The sequence below is a fragment of the Erithacus rubecula genome (assembly GCF_903797595.1).
Source record: "Erithacus rubecula genome assembly, chromosome: 14".
Taxonomy (NCBI): Eukaryota; Metazoa; Chordata; class Aves; order Passeriformes; family Muscicapidae; genus Erithacus; species Erithacus rubecula.
Window position 1 is genome coordinate 2,678,607 of NC_136666.1, and position 12,849 is coordinate 2,691,455.

General features: G+C 45.2%; 1 protein-coding gene across 13 annotated transcripts in view; it reads left to right on the forward strand.

Annotated features, from left to right (window-relative positions):
- The first annotated feature begins 15 nt into the window (after nt 1-15).
- MYO9A (myosin IXA) overlaps nt 16-12,849 on the forward strand; it is a 164,032-nt gene continuing 151,198 nt past the window's right edge. For 11 of the 13 annotated variants that reach the window (XM_079317799.1, XM_079317793.1, XM_079317802.1 and 8 more), the window contains exon 1: nt 16-318. The gene's annotated coding sequence lies outside the window, so the exon portion shown is untranslated. Of the gene's footprint in view, nt 319-345; nt 368-12,849 lie in introns of those variants that run through there. The other 2 variants (XM_079317805.1, XM_079317798.1) reach the window with 2 other exon arrangements.

Sequence of the window (12,849 nt, forward strand, 5' to 3'; positions counted from 1 at the left end):
GGGCGGGCGCGAGAGGGCGGCGCGCGCGCGCGGGCAGTCGGGCAGCGCCCGGGCGGCGGCGGAGGTGGCGGCAGCGGCCGTCCGCACCCCTCCTTGCCGGGACCCACGGACCTCCCTCTGCTCCGATCCCCCTCGGCTCAGACCCCCGAGAGCCTCCTCGGCACCGATCCTTGGGACGCTCCTCAGCACCGACCCTCCTCATCACAGACCCCCGGCTCCTCTATTCAGAACCGTCCTCCTTCAGCCAACGACCCTCGGGATCCCTCTCAGCGGCGGCGGCGGCTGCGGGCGAGGGATGCGCCGCGCCCCGACTGCCAGGTGAACGGTGGCGGCGGCGGCGGGGAGCGGAGCAGGGCGGGGGCCTCCGGTGCGCACGTGAGGTGGGAGCGGTGGGGCGGGGGTCGTGAGGCGAACCCCGCCGGAGCATCGCGGGGCCCTCGGGTGTCTTTGTTCGGCGGAGGAGGGCGAGTCTCCCCGGCGTCGGGGGGTCTGCCCGGTGTCGCGGAGTCCCCCCCGCGGGGGGGTGCGGGATCCTCCCCGCCTGAGCCGCCCCCGGCGGGTGCGCGGTGCGGGGCAGCCCCTCCACCTCCCACTCCCCACATGCACGGGGAGCCGGTGCCGCTCATCGCCGGTGGGTGGGTTGGACACCCAGGGCATGGAAAAAACAGCGGGGTGGGAGGAGATTTACCTTAGAGGCGTCCCCGGTGTCACCAGTGGGGCCGTGGGCTGCAGCCCTGAGTGTGGCAGCAGCCCTGAGGCCACGGCTGTGCACATCGCGACGGGAGCAGGTCGCGGTCGCCCGCGGACGCCCCGTGGCTCCGGCATCCCGGTACGCCGCGCAGAGCCATTCCCGAGTCCCCATCAGCCATTCCCGAGTCCCCATCAGCCATTCCCACCCGTCGGAATGAGGTATACCTGGCTCTGCTTAGCACAGTGTTGGACTTCACGGCAGTTCCCACCCTGGCACGCCGGACCCCTGTGCGAGCTCTGCTCCTCGGAAGGTTAAAACGGTCGATATTTCTTTCTGGAATTTTCCTAAACGTAGCCAAAACGGCCTTCGCTTTATCCCAAGGAAATAAACCCCCTCCGACGTGACCTGCGCTGGGACCTGCCGTGAGTTCGGAGCCGGGCGTTTTGCCGCCCTTCTGCTTCTCCTGCGGCTTCTTCCTCCTCCATGTACGTTTTCCTATCCCCAAATCCAGCCGACGTTGATAAAGTGGGGAGCGTGAGCTCAGCAGAAATCATGGCTTTCCCATCCCTCGCTGCAGCGCGGTCCCTGCCCATCGGCAGATCAAAAAAATAATCACGTAGCGGCAGAGGAAGGAGATTTGCTGCTACGGGGAGGAAAACCGGCGCGGTGTCTCACCCAGTCGATAACCGAGCGCTGTAATAAATCGCTCTGTAGATTGCTAGGTGTGGAATTGGGTTTCTGGCTGGCTCAAGTGCTTTCCTGACTCGTTTCTCATGGGACTGCTAGGAAATCACCGGGGAGCGTTGTGCTCCCATGGGGAGGTGCATGGATGCTGCGGTGATGGGCTGTGAATCCTTAAGCACGACCTTACAAATCTGACCTTAGCCATAAACTCCAGCTAGCTTAGAGCCTAGGCTAGCTTAGAGTCTGTGTTATCCTTGAAGAGCATCATCTTTCCAGCCCCTCACCCTACAGTCACACAATTTCCCCTGTGTCCTTGAGTAAACTCACCCATTTCAATGGCTTTTCTCATTTTTACATTTAATTGAAATAAGAGAGTTTTCTATGCCTTTTTTTCTCACTGAGGCACTCCCAGCCTTTGCCCTCTCTTCTGGCTGTAATTTTTGATCCCCAAGACTGTTTTGAAAGTTGTCAGTCAGGCTGCTGATGGCAGGGAAGGTAATTCAGCAGCCCTGGCACACAACTAATAATGATTTTCTTTTCTGGGCTATCGATGATAATGCAACTGCACATTTGTTCAATTTTTTCTTTATCTATGTATTTATTGTGATCAATGTATAAATCAGGCAGCTTTAGAGATTTTTCCTATATTTTGAAAGGCCTGGTGACCAGCAGCAGCACTTGGAAAAAGCTTTATTGTAATTCATCATGTATTTAAAATGTAGATCTGTTTTGTGGAGTTATTTGTTCTGTGCATCTGCTGCTCCTGTTATGATTTTTAAACTCCACATTTTCACCCTTTTTTCCTTCTTATTTTGGGTGGGAAAGCTGCATTTTAAGATTAAAGGTATCAAATGCCTAATATAACTATTGCTGTTACAGCATCCTTCACAAACACCTGTACTAAACCACTCGGACAGTCAAACCTTTGGGATCCTTTGCTAGGCAAATCTGAATGCTTTATGCCTAAATCATTTGTATCTGGGATGTTTATGGTGCATTTCATGAGCATTGATCAGGTTTGCTGGAAAACCCCTGAGAATGTGAAGCACCTGAGGTGGGGTACTTGGCAATGTGAAACCCAAGTTATCTGTGCAGTCTTAGTTTAGTTTGTGTCAAGGTATGGCTGGACATGAAATCCTCATCCTCTGCTTGGTTTCTGGGAGGACAGTGTTCTGCTCTGGGTGGAAGAATGGATCACTCCTTCACATGCCCACAAGTCAACAGGGGGAGTACTGGGAGCACAGGGACAGTGCTGGTCCCTCCACTGGTTTTGCAGCTCGGCACCACTAAACTGGCAAGGAAGACCAGGGTTGGACATCCTTGGGATCACACGTGTCCTGTAGTCCTGGAGCTTAAATACCTCAGGTCTGGGGAAACTGGGAGCAAACTTCAGTGTCTGAAATGGGTGTACAAGGAAGATGGAGAGGGAATCTTCCTCAGGAGCTGTAGTTCCAGGCTCAGGGGGAATAGCTTCCCACTGCCAGAGAGCAGGGTTAGATGGAATATTGGGAAGCAATTGTTGGCTGAGAGGGTGGGAAGGCCCTGGTACAGGTTTCTCAGAGTAGCTGTGGCTGCCCCATCCCTGGAAATGTTCCAGGCCAGGTTGGACAGGGCTTGGAGCAACCTGGGATAGTGGAAGGTTTCCCTGCATGGCAGAGGGTGGAACAAGATCAGCTTTTAAGGTCCCTTCCAGCCCAAACCAGTCTGGGATTCTGTCATTCAAGGGTGACCAGAGAGTTTCTAAAGCTATTTGGAGTGGTTGGTTTTGGTGAGTATAGTGTGGCCATTTTCTGCCCAGTTCTAGTTCTTGCTCTAAACTGTGCAACTTTTGAACTCAATTCTTTTAAAAATACATTTATGAGGGAGCAAACAAGGTCGTTGAACCACTGGAAGCATCTTAGCCGGTCAAACTTGATTTCAGAAATTCCTACATCCCCTCGGTTTGTAAATAAAAGAGAATTTGCCTTCCCTCTTGCACGCAAAAACACCGGGGTTGAAGGCATGAAGCTCCCAGCCTAGCCTGAACTCTGGCTCCCTGAGGTGGACTGGGTGCTGGTTTCAGTTTTGAAACATGTGAGGTTTTTTTGTTTTGAGGTTTGAAAGAGCATCTGAATTTCTCAGGCTTTGTCCTGCATGCCGACATTTGCTTTACTTCCTCTCCAGTGAACGGGATTTCTCCCCTCTCGACAAAGTAAACATGAGCATAAATATTTAAAGGATCACGGCTCAAGTTTGCAAATTGGAGACTTTCTCTAGCATTCTTTTGGACAAAAGCAGTAGCACTGGAGATTTGGTGTCTGTCTGGGTGCTTCCCTGCTATGGGGAAAAGCTTGGCAATTCTTTGGGCTTCATGACTCAAAAATACTCTGCTGTGTTTACAGGTTAGATGGCTGAGATTATCACAAAGCTTGGTTTTCTTATGGAATTTTCAGGACAAAATGCTGCTGATGGGATATCTATGGATCATTGGAATTGAGATTGTTTTTGTGGAATTTTATTTTTCTGTTACACAAGCCAAATTTTTCCATAGGTTTTGGGTATACATGTGAAGGCACAGGTGTTCAGAGTTGAGACAACAGAAACCAAACACATGAAACTCTTGCCAGATAATGGATGAAAACAGGAAAAAAGGGAAATGGAATAGTCTTTGTTTTCTTTGTTTGTCTCTTTGATATTAAATCTCATGCCGTGTTTGACAGGTCGAACACCATGGTGACATGTACGTCTCGCTCCTGTGATTGTGTCCATGTCTTAACTTCTGTGTCTTGTAAACTTTTTGTTGTGGAACTCAACAAACCCTTTGAGCTCAGAAAGTACAAAAATTCAGGAGGGAACATGGATTTTTAGAGTTGAACTAATTTTTGTGTCTGTTTTCAAAATATTATCAAGAGTTGCAGTTTTGTTAGACCTTGTGGTAGCGTTATTCTGTCTGTGAGGGGAATCTGTGGATCCCTTTTTCACAGGTACCTGTGGAAAAACCTTACAGGCGAGGTGAGAGTTCCATGCCTTCACCACAATGGCTTTTTATTCCTAACAAAACCCCCATGACCTTAATGCTGTCTCTGATGGAGGAATGTAGGCTCCCCTGGGTCAGAAGGGAACTCAAGAGGTCACTTGATCCAAAATCCTGCTCCCAGCAGGATTGTCTGCAAAGTCAGATTGGGTTCTTCATGGCTTTAGGTGTCTCATGTCTGTTGCCTTCCACCTATGGTTTACAGGCTGCAGGATGAGAAGGGAAATGGTTTGAGCTGTATTTAGGTAGGAGGTGGCCAAGTAGAATGAGATTATCTGTGATCCACTGCTTGCAGAGTGTAGCCTTCCACTTGCAGCCTGTTAAACTGCTGCTTCCTACTGCCTTTCCATGAGTTCATTAAGCTGGTCTAGTCACAGGCTGCAGTTGGAAGAGGATCTGGTCTGGCTAAAGTTAAATTTGGAAGGAGAACAGTCCAAATCCATTTGCTGGTAACCAGCATGAAGCTGGCAGGTGGCTCCATGGTGTTTCAGTGGAGTTTTCAGAATTTTTCTAGGCAAAATAAAATAGATAAATACCTGTGATTTGAGGATTGTTGTTACTCTTCTGATTACTTTCTACTGTTAAAGTCTTGCATTGCAGTTTCTCATTAGGTATGGATGTGCATCCCTTTTGGGAGGGATGAGATGTCTCTTTGTGTAGGGTTCTCTTATAACTTAGACTGTTCATACCATGTCAAACCATGGTTAGACAAAGCCAAGGGTCATAGGTTTGGACTCTGCTGGTGTTTTTTGTCAGCCCTTTTTTAGAGGTTTTCTAAGCTCATGAAGAGACAGAGCATGATGTTCAGCCAGGCAAAATTTTTTTTGCCAAGGAAGATGGGGTTCGGGTGGAAAGGCTGTGGTGCAGTGAGGATGCTCTGGGTAGGACAGCACTGAGACTGGATCATGTCAATGGCATCATGGACAACAAAGAAGAGAGGAGCTACAGGAGCTCATGAAGCAGCTGGTTATCCTGGGCAGATACACAGTGTGTCCAGGTTTGGGTGTAGGTACTTGTGCATTAAGCATCCAGATCCAAGTTTGCTTGGACCCTTTGAGATCTGTCTCTATATCCCCTGAAAGAATATTGATATTCTTTAGTTGGATCCTGTCTCTGTTGATGTGAGATCAACACAGAAATCTCTGTGGAGAGCTCAGACAACTGGGTCTCATACAAGCTCTCATCTCACCTACAGAGATACTTTGCTTTTTTTTTTTTTCTGCTACGTTCCTGATTTAAAATAAGATGCAGGCATAGCTCTGCTGTGGTCTCCTGTCTTCTCTCTGTTGGGTTGTGGTGTGCTTTTAAAGATCTCTTCCAGGTCCTGGAGGAAGTTGATGAAATCCCTGTTGGTGTGAAGGCCCCTAAGGATAGGCTGGCTCTATGTGTCCCTTTGAGGGGAGGGGAGGGCTGGGCCCTTTCAACCCTGCTCAGCTTCTCTTGGAAAAATCATCTTGGTTTCCATCCCTGTGACTTGCAGGAGCTACTGCAAATTCCTGTTAGGAGCAGGGGGGAGCAGAGCAGGGGACTGTCCCACTTGGATGCTGCATGAAGTAGCAAAGGAAAAATGTAGTTTAAAATAAACAAATGCCTTGACTACCCCCTTTAAATGTAAAAATTGTCAAAATATGTGGATTTCAATATAATTTTTGTGTCTTATTTGCTGGTCTCTTCACCTTGAGTCACTTTTTGGCATCCTCTAGATGACCTTGAATCCTAGAGTTACTCTTCGGATGTCCGTTCCAGGTCTTGGCTTGTATCCATCATGCACAGATAATCTGACATCCTCTGTGCTGTTTTTTAATAAAAATTATTTGGACTGTCTTTTATTTATTGCAAAACATAACCTTTAAAAGGTAGAGGATCCTGGATATGCTGCATCATGGCTGAGTATTGATGGAAGAGGAGTGTTTAATCCAGACAGATCCATCTTTGGAAAACCTGAGCTTTAAAACCAGCTCAGACTATGAACGTTTTTGATAGACCGCCAAGAATTCTTTTATTGTATTCAGCATCTACATGGTTGGTTTTGAGGGATGAACTTAAAACAAGTTAACTGAAAATATTTACTTTAGTAGACTTCCGTAACTCTACTGTCTTTTCACGTAAATAATGTAGACCAAAATAAAAATTCTCCTAAATGTTGCCATTTAAACTTATATGACACTTGTCTTTAAACTGTTAGATTGGTTTGTGCTTGTTGGGTGCACAGGACAGCCTCCCCGGGGAGGAATTAGTAAATGATTTAATTGTTAAGGAATGTGGTCCCATTAGGCAAAAAGAAAAAAAAAAAGGGACCGCAGTGGATCATTAGAAATGTTGTGCTTGATTAAAACAATGCTGAGCAATTTGTAATGATTTTTTGAAATAAATAGCTTTTTTGGAAGAGGGAGGTTATGTGGGTAAATAACCCTTCTGAGGGTTTCTTTGAGTGCAGGAGAACTGTTCTCTGCTCCTTAATTCACCAATTGCTTCATAAATTGGGCATCATTCTGTGGAATTTGTTGCTGCTGGTGGTGGTAAGGATGGCAGAACCACTTCAGCTCAACAAAGGGATTTGAAGAGTTGTTTAAAAGCAGAGCCATTGTTTCTTTTGCTTCTTTTCATCCAAAAATAAAGATCCAGCCTTGCTGCTAAGGGATGTGGCAGCCCAGGCGCCTCCCTTGGGATTCGGGCCCCACATTTGTGGAGTGCAGTGAAACGTCTGGCTGAGCAACCAGGGCACACTCTGGGTTCCTCCTTCCTGGCCAGACTGTGGCACAAACAACCTGCACAGACAGGCACTGGCATTCCCTGTCAGCAGAGCTGGGGCAGCCATCCTGCAGATAATCTTATCCAGAGGCACTTCGCCGTGCTGGGCAGGTAGGCAAGGAGATAGCAGGACAATGCAGAGCAGAGGTCAGGTTTGAGGTGCCTGCAGCAGATAACGAGGAATCTTAAGAGTTTTCCTCAGCTATGAAGAGAATGAACTTTACCAAAAGCAACGGAGGAGTCTGTGGGGAGAATTGGATGAATCCACAAATCCTTTTGCTGGTCGCTGCTTAACAACCTTGCTCCACTTCAGGGGTTTCCAAGTGCATCATGAGTTGTCAGAGCAGTTGTTTCAAAACATAGTTCCCTTCTCCAAATGCATCTCTGATCTCATTGCAATCCACAGGGATGTGATTAAGGAATTTATTAGCATTGATAAACATTAGCAGCAGTATTTTTTTAATATATCTTTAAGAAATAACTTGCCAAGAAAGAAGACTTGGCAATTGTTGCCTGTTCCTTGCCCCAGCAATTCTGTGGAAAAGACATGGACTTGTGCATTGTTCCAGGCTCCAATCTCTTTGAAATTCCAGGTGGGAGCTGCTGCCTTCCAATGTTTTGTTTCTGACTTCAGCTGTCCTATGCTGTGTTTCTTCATTTATGTGATTGAAATACTCCTCTAGAGCTATTGCTGTTCATCTGAGGTGAATAATACAATAAATGTGAGAAATGGGGTAAGGAGAAAAAAATGAGTTCAAAGGTCCATTTCTGAGGGGTTGAGAATTCATTCTCCTACCTAACAGTCTTTGCTGAAACAAGGGGAAAAAAAATCCCTGCTTGAGTATTTTCCTGTTCCCACAGAGGGAAGGTGTGAATCTCACCAATGGTTTGCTGACTCGGTTTTAGCAACATTAGGGATTTCCTCCTGGTTTTTTTCTCTGCAGCTCAGCTGCTTGAAGGTTGCTTTCATTTTTATTTTGTTGGGGAAGATGTGAAACCTGAGGAGCAAAAGCTAAATGAGATGCTTAATACACTGTAAGGAGTGGCCTTGTGTGAAACTTTTTCAGTTGTAGACAAAACTACTTTGAAAACTCAGTCTGAAGGTAGCTCAGTCTGATATTTGTGGTTCAGACTGTGTGGTGGGGACATCTGGATCTTCTGTCTTGTGTTGAATCTATTTTTAATAAAAATTGAATCCTTGAGAGAATATCTCAGAAAAATAATTGGAAATTAAAACATGGATACATGGATTTATGATGGTTTGGATGCAGTTTTTCTGTGCATTTTGAAGTTTTCCTTCCCTGAGCACAGATTATCCTCTGCACCGAGAAAGGTGTTGGGGTTTTTTTCTCTTCTTGTAGGACTGGATCAACTTTCTTTTCTGTTGTGTGAGCATTAATCTACATACTTTCTTTTCAGGTATGCTCTTCAGGGGCTGCGAGGGGGCAGGTATTCAAAAAACTTGAACAATTTTCCTTAGGTGAAGGATCATTACAGGTTCAGGTGCTGCTGTTATTAGTGAGACTCCCGCCAGCTGCAGTTTAATTTTCTAAATGTCTAAATGTTGAAATTCCAGGTTGTTACACAAGTATGTGTGTTGGTGTGCTTTGAGAGGCTGGAACTCTGGACTGCTGGGATAATTCTTATAACATTGACAGATTTGAAGAGAAGGTCAGATTGGGAAATTAATCACCAAAATCATAAAAAAATTCAACCTGTTTGGTTTCTAATGTAATGTGGCCTTGTGTGATGTGGGGGCAAAATGATTGTAAAGCTGTAAAGTCAAGTTGGAGAATTGAGTAGAAAATAGTGACTTAGCAACCTGGTGCACACCAGGAGACCTTGAGATGCTTGTCCTGGAGCAGCCCATTGCAATGAGTGGCCTTGGGAATCTTGGGGGTGGGAGAAGCAACAAAGAAGAAAACAAAGCTCAAAACTAACCAGAGAAATTCCACTGGTTTAGTTTTGGATTGTGCTAGCTGGACTATCATCCTTTAGGGAAGACTGAGGTGGAAGGTGCCATGGTGGCACTGAGGACCTGGGTTAGGCCAAATTAGACCTGAGATCATCCTGTGTGTTTTTGCTGGTGTTGCTGGGATCTTCTGCTTCATCCTGCTCTTCCTGGTGCTCAGCAGCTCTGAAATCTGGACCTGAACTGGGGTTTGGGGGGTTGTTTAGCTTTAGGGGTTTTTTTGCTGCTGCTGTAGTGGGGTTTTTTGTTTGCTTTGTTTTTCCCTTAGTACCTAAAAATGCCCCAGCTCCTCTCACCTGGTAGGAATCATCTATTGTAGAGGCAGGTAGGGAGGTAAAATCTCTGTGGTGGCATTTGCTCACTGATAAGAGTATTTTTTTAATGCATTTCCTTTCCTCATACTCAACATGCCTTTTAATTCCTCAAGAAAAAAAGGTGTGGGGTGTTTGGTGCATATGCTGAGATTCACAGGGGTGGTTTTGGGTGGGTGAATTTGGGGTGGGCAGCTGTGCAACTGTGTGCTATTTTAAGGAAAACAAGTATTTTGTTTATGTTACAAAGTAGTGCTGAGGGATTCATGTTGCAGGTGAAATTTTGGGTTAACTGTTTTACTCACCATAACGTGCTGAAAAATTATCCATACACATTTGATCTTGCTTCTTTTTTTTTCAATTCTCAAAACCTTTTGTTATTCTGAAGCTGTTGATTTTTGGGCAAAAACAATACGAGGCAGTCGCTGTGGTCTGCAGGGTGGGGCTTGGAAAGGTCTTGTTGCTGATTCCCTTCACTGGGAAGGGCTAATTATAGAGACAAACTGGGGAAGGAAGAGAACGGGGTCAATTAGAGCATCCAGCACAGTTTCCTTTAAATTAGAGGTTGGGCTGGAGAGATAAAAAAAAGCAAACCCCAACGTTAAAGAGGCACAGAGTGAGACCTGAAATACTCTGGTGCACAGCAAGCTCAGCAGCTACAGCAGATGTTCTGCAGTTTCAGTTTGAAATAAAGAACATGTTGAATTAGGAGTTTTATTGCCAGAATTGCCAAATTGAGCTGAAAAGACAGAGGAGATCCTGCTACTGTTTTTATTCTTTAATATACTTTTGGCTTGCAGTAGATTGAGATAGTGAATGAAGCCAAGAAATACCTTGCCCCAAATGGATAAAATGGATTTTGTGGGAAAAAGGAATTGATTTTAAGTTTTTAATGTTCAGAATGTTATATTTTCATAAAAAGACTACCTGCATCCTTGTACACATAACATGGATCAGTTTTGTACATATTTTATCCCATTTTGGAGAGGCCAGTAGGGCTAAACTTTTTCTTGGAGCTGTTTTATGGATTTAAAAGTTTTATTCCCTGCATTTCTGTGTAATCTAGCTCGGGTTAGAGGACACAGTATTTGAAGGTATGGTGCAAGCTCTGGGCTCAGAGCTCTGAATGTGTGGAAAGCAATAAATCCCAATGCCAACTGGCATTTGTGCAAGTCAGTGAAAAACCAGAAGAGCTTTTATGGTGCTCTTCCCACATGATCCTCTCAGTCACTTAATACCCTCTTGCCTCAGATTTTAGGGCAAAGACCCTCCCCATATCTGCCAGGTATATTTGCTTCCCCTTTGCCAGATCACCTACCTGGCAGTGTGCAATCATGAGGAATTGCTGTGCACAAAGGGAGATGGCAGAGCAGGGAGAAAAACCCATCATTTCATGTGAATGTTTCAATCCAGATTGGCAAATTCCTTCTGCCTGTGGAGTGACTCATGCTGGGCTTCCTCACTGGAGGCCACTACTGGCAGGGCATCAAAGGAGCAGCACTTCCAGCCTGGAGCTGAACCAGGATCTTCCTGCAGCAAGGGCTGTTTTTCTGCTCCTGGCTTCTCTCCATATGCAGAAGGTGGTGAGATGCTCCCAAATCTCAAGGGAATTGGTGATAAATTTGATGAATTCATGTTGAGGGTAAGAAGGGCTGCTTCTTGCTGCTTTGAGCAAGGCACGTGCCTCTCCAGAGGGTCCTGCCCAACTGGGGATGGGCTGGGAAAGGCCCTTTGAGGTCAGTGACACAACCAGCAGAACAGTTTGTTCACTTCTGGTTTCTTGGGTAGAGCTGATATGCAGGGGTTTAGTGTGGCAGTTAGGAAATTCTTCAGCTAGGAAGGAAATTTTTCATTTTTCCTGAGGGCTTAGGTAGAGGTACCCTTTGCTTAGGGCTATGGTGCAGCAGAGACTCCTGCCCTCCTCTCCTTCATTCTCCTAGTAAAACAGATGATATAAATGCTTCTCCCTTATTTTTGGTTCAACCAACATAGCTCTAAATCTTTGAAAAACTAATTATTTGAGCAGCTCCACCAAGTTTAGGATTGTGCCACCAGGACCTAGGAGAGCCTACAGCATGTCACTGGTAGTTTGATGTGAGAACACTCTCATGAGCTGAACTGTTATTTTTAGGGATTTTTTTTCAATTGAAGGACACTATCAAATGTTTTGTAGGGTTTCTAATATTATTTTACAAATTATTTACAGTGTTAAATAGTATTTTTAGGTTTTTTCTACCTTTTTATTGTGTTGCCTATGTGCCCAAATTACAGGTCTCTTGTGAAGCTGTGAACACTTTGACTGTTTGAGGTGGATCCATAGGGTCTATCAAGGGGATGTAGGTATTGGCACACCCACAGCCATGGCTGTGGGATATTCCTCATTTGTAGGTGTCATGAAGGGGAGAGAAAAGCTGCAGAGAATATGAAAGGGATATATAAATATTTAGAGGATGTTTCTGTCTGGCAGCAGACTCTTGGAATATCATGAAAAGTGGTGATTTTCCTTCTTTTCTTCATTCCTGAATAGGTTTAAACTGTAGATGAGCATCCTGAGCTGGCAGAGGAGTCAACCTCTTGATAGCAATCCAGAATTCTGTGTGAGGAAGAGCCTCAGAGTACAGATTAAAAACACAAAGTTAATACAGTGAGGATCTGTTGAGATGCAAAAGAAGAGCAATAAAACTATAGAAAACAGTGACTTTTGCTACAATGTCCTGGCAGGTCAAGATTGTCTTTCTCAGTTTAGAGGGAAGCTGCTCTGCTGGCTGGAATAAATGCCTGAAAAGGGAGCTTTAGCTCTTCTTCTTTTTTGGGATTTTTTTTTTTTTTTTTTTTTTAGCCCCTCATATTTTAATTTATACAGTGGCATTCTAAATACTGCATTGCTCTGATTCATCTTTTGCTTCCATTTAATGTACGTGTTCCTCTCCTTGTGGTTATTGCATGTATGTGACAGTGTCCACAGCCCACAGATGGGGTTATGGTTTTCATATCACCTCCTTCTGCATCTGTCTCCTGCAATCCCTGGGGTTTTGGAGGGCTGCTACAATACTTACATTTCAGCATGTTTTCTAATTTTTTTCACCAGCTGTCTGCGTGTCAGTCTGTGCTTTCCCTCCTTTTTGTTGTGCAACATTTTGTCAACAATTTAGAAAATTTCAAAACCAAGCTCCCTAGTTTTTTTTTTTGTAAAGTCATCAAATTGACATTTTTATTTCAGATTGTTTCCTGCAGAACCCTGAGTTGATTTTTTGCCTGTGTCTAATGAGTCAGCACAACTGTTGAGCACGTGAAGCTTCACTGGTTGCTGAGTTCTATTTTGCTGTTCAGTTTTTGAGTTAGCCCTTTAGCTGAGAGCACTTAAATGCAAAGTACTGCAACTTGTGATGCACTGAGGCTGAGTTTGGTTTATTTCTAATTAAGATTT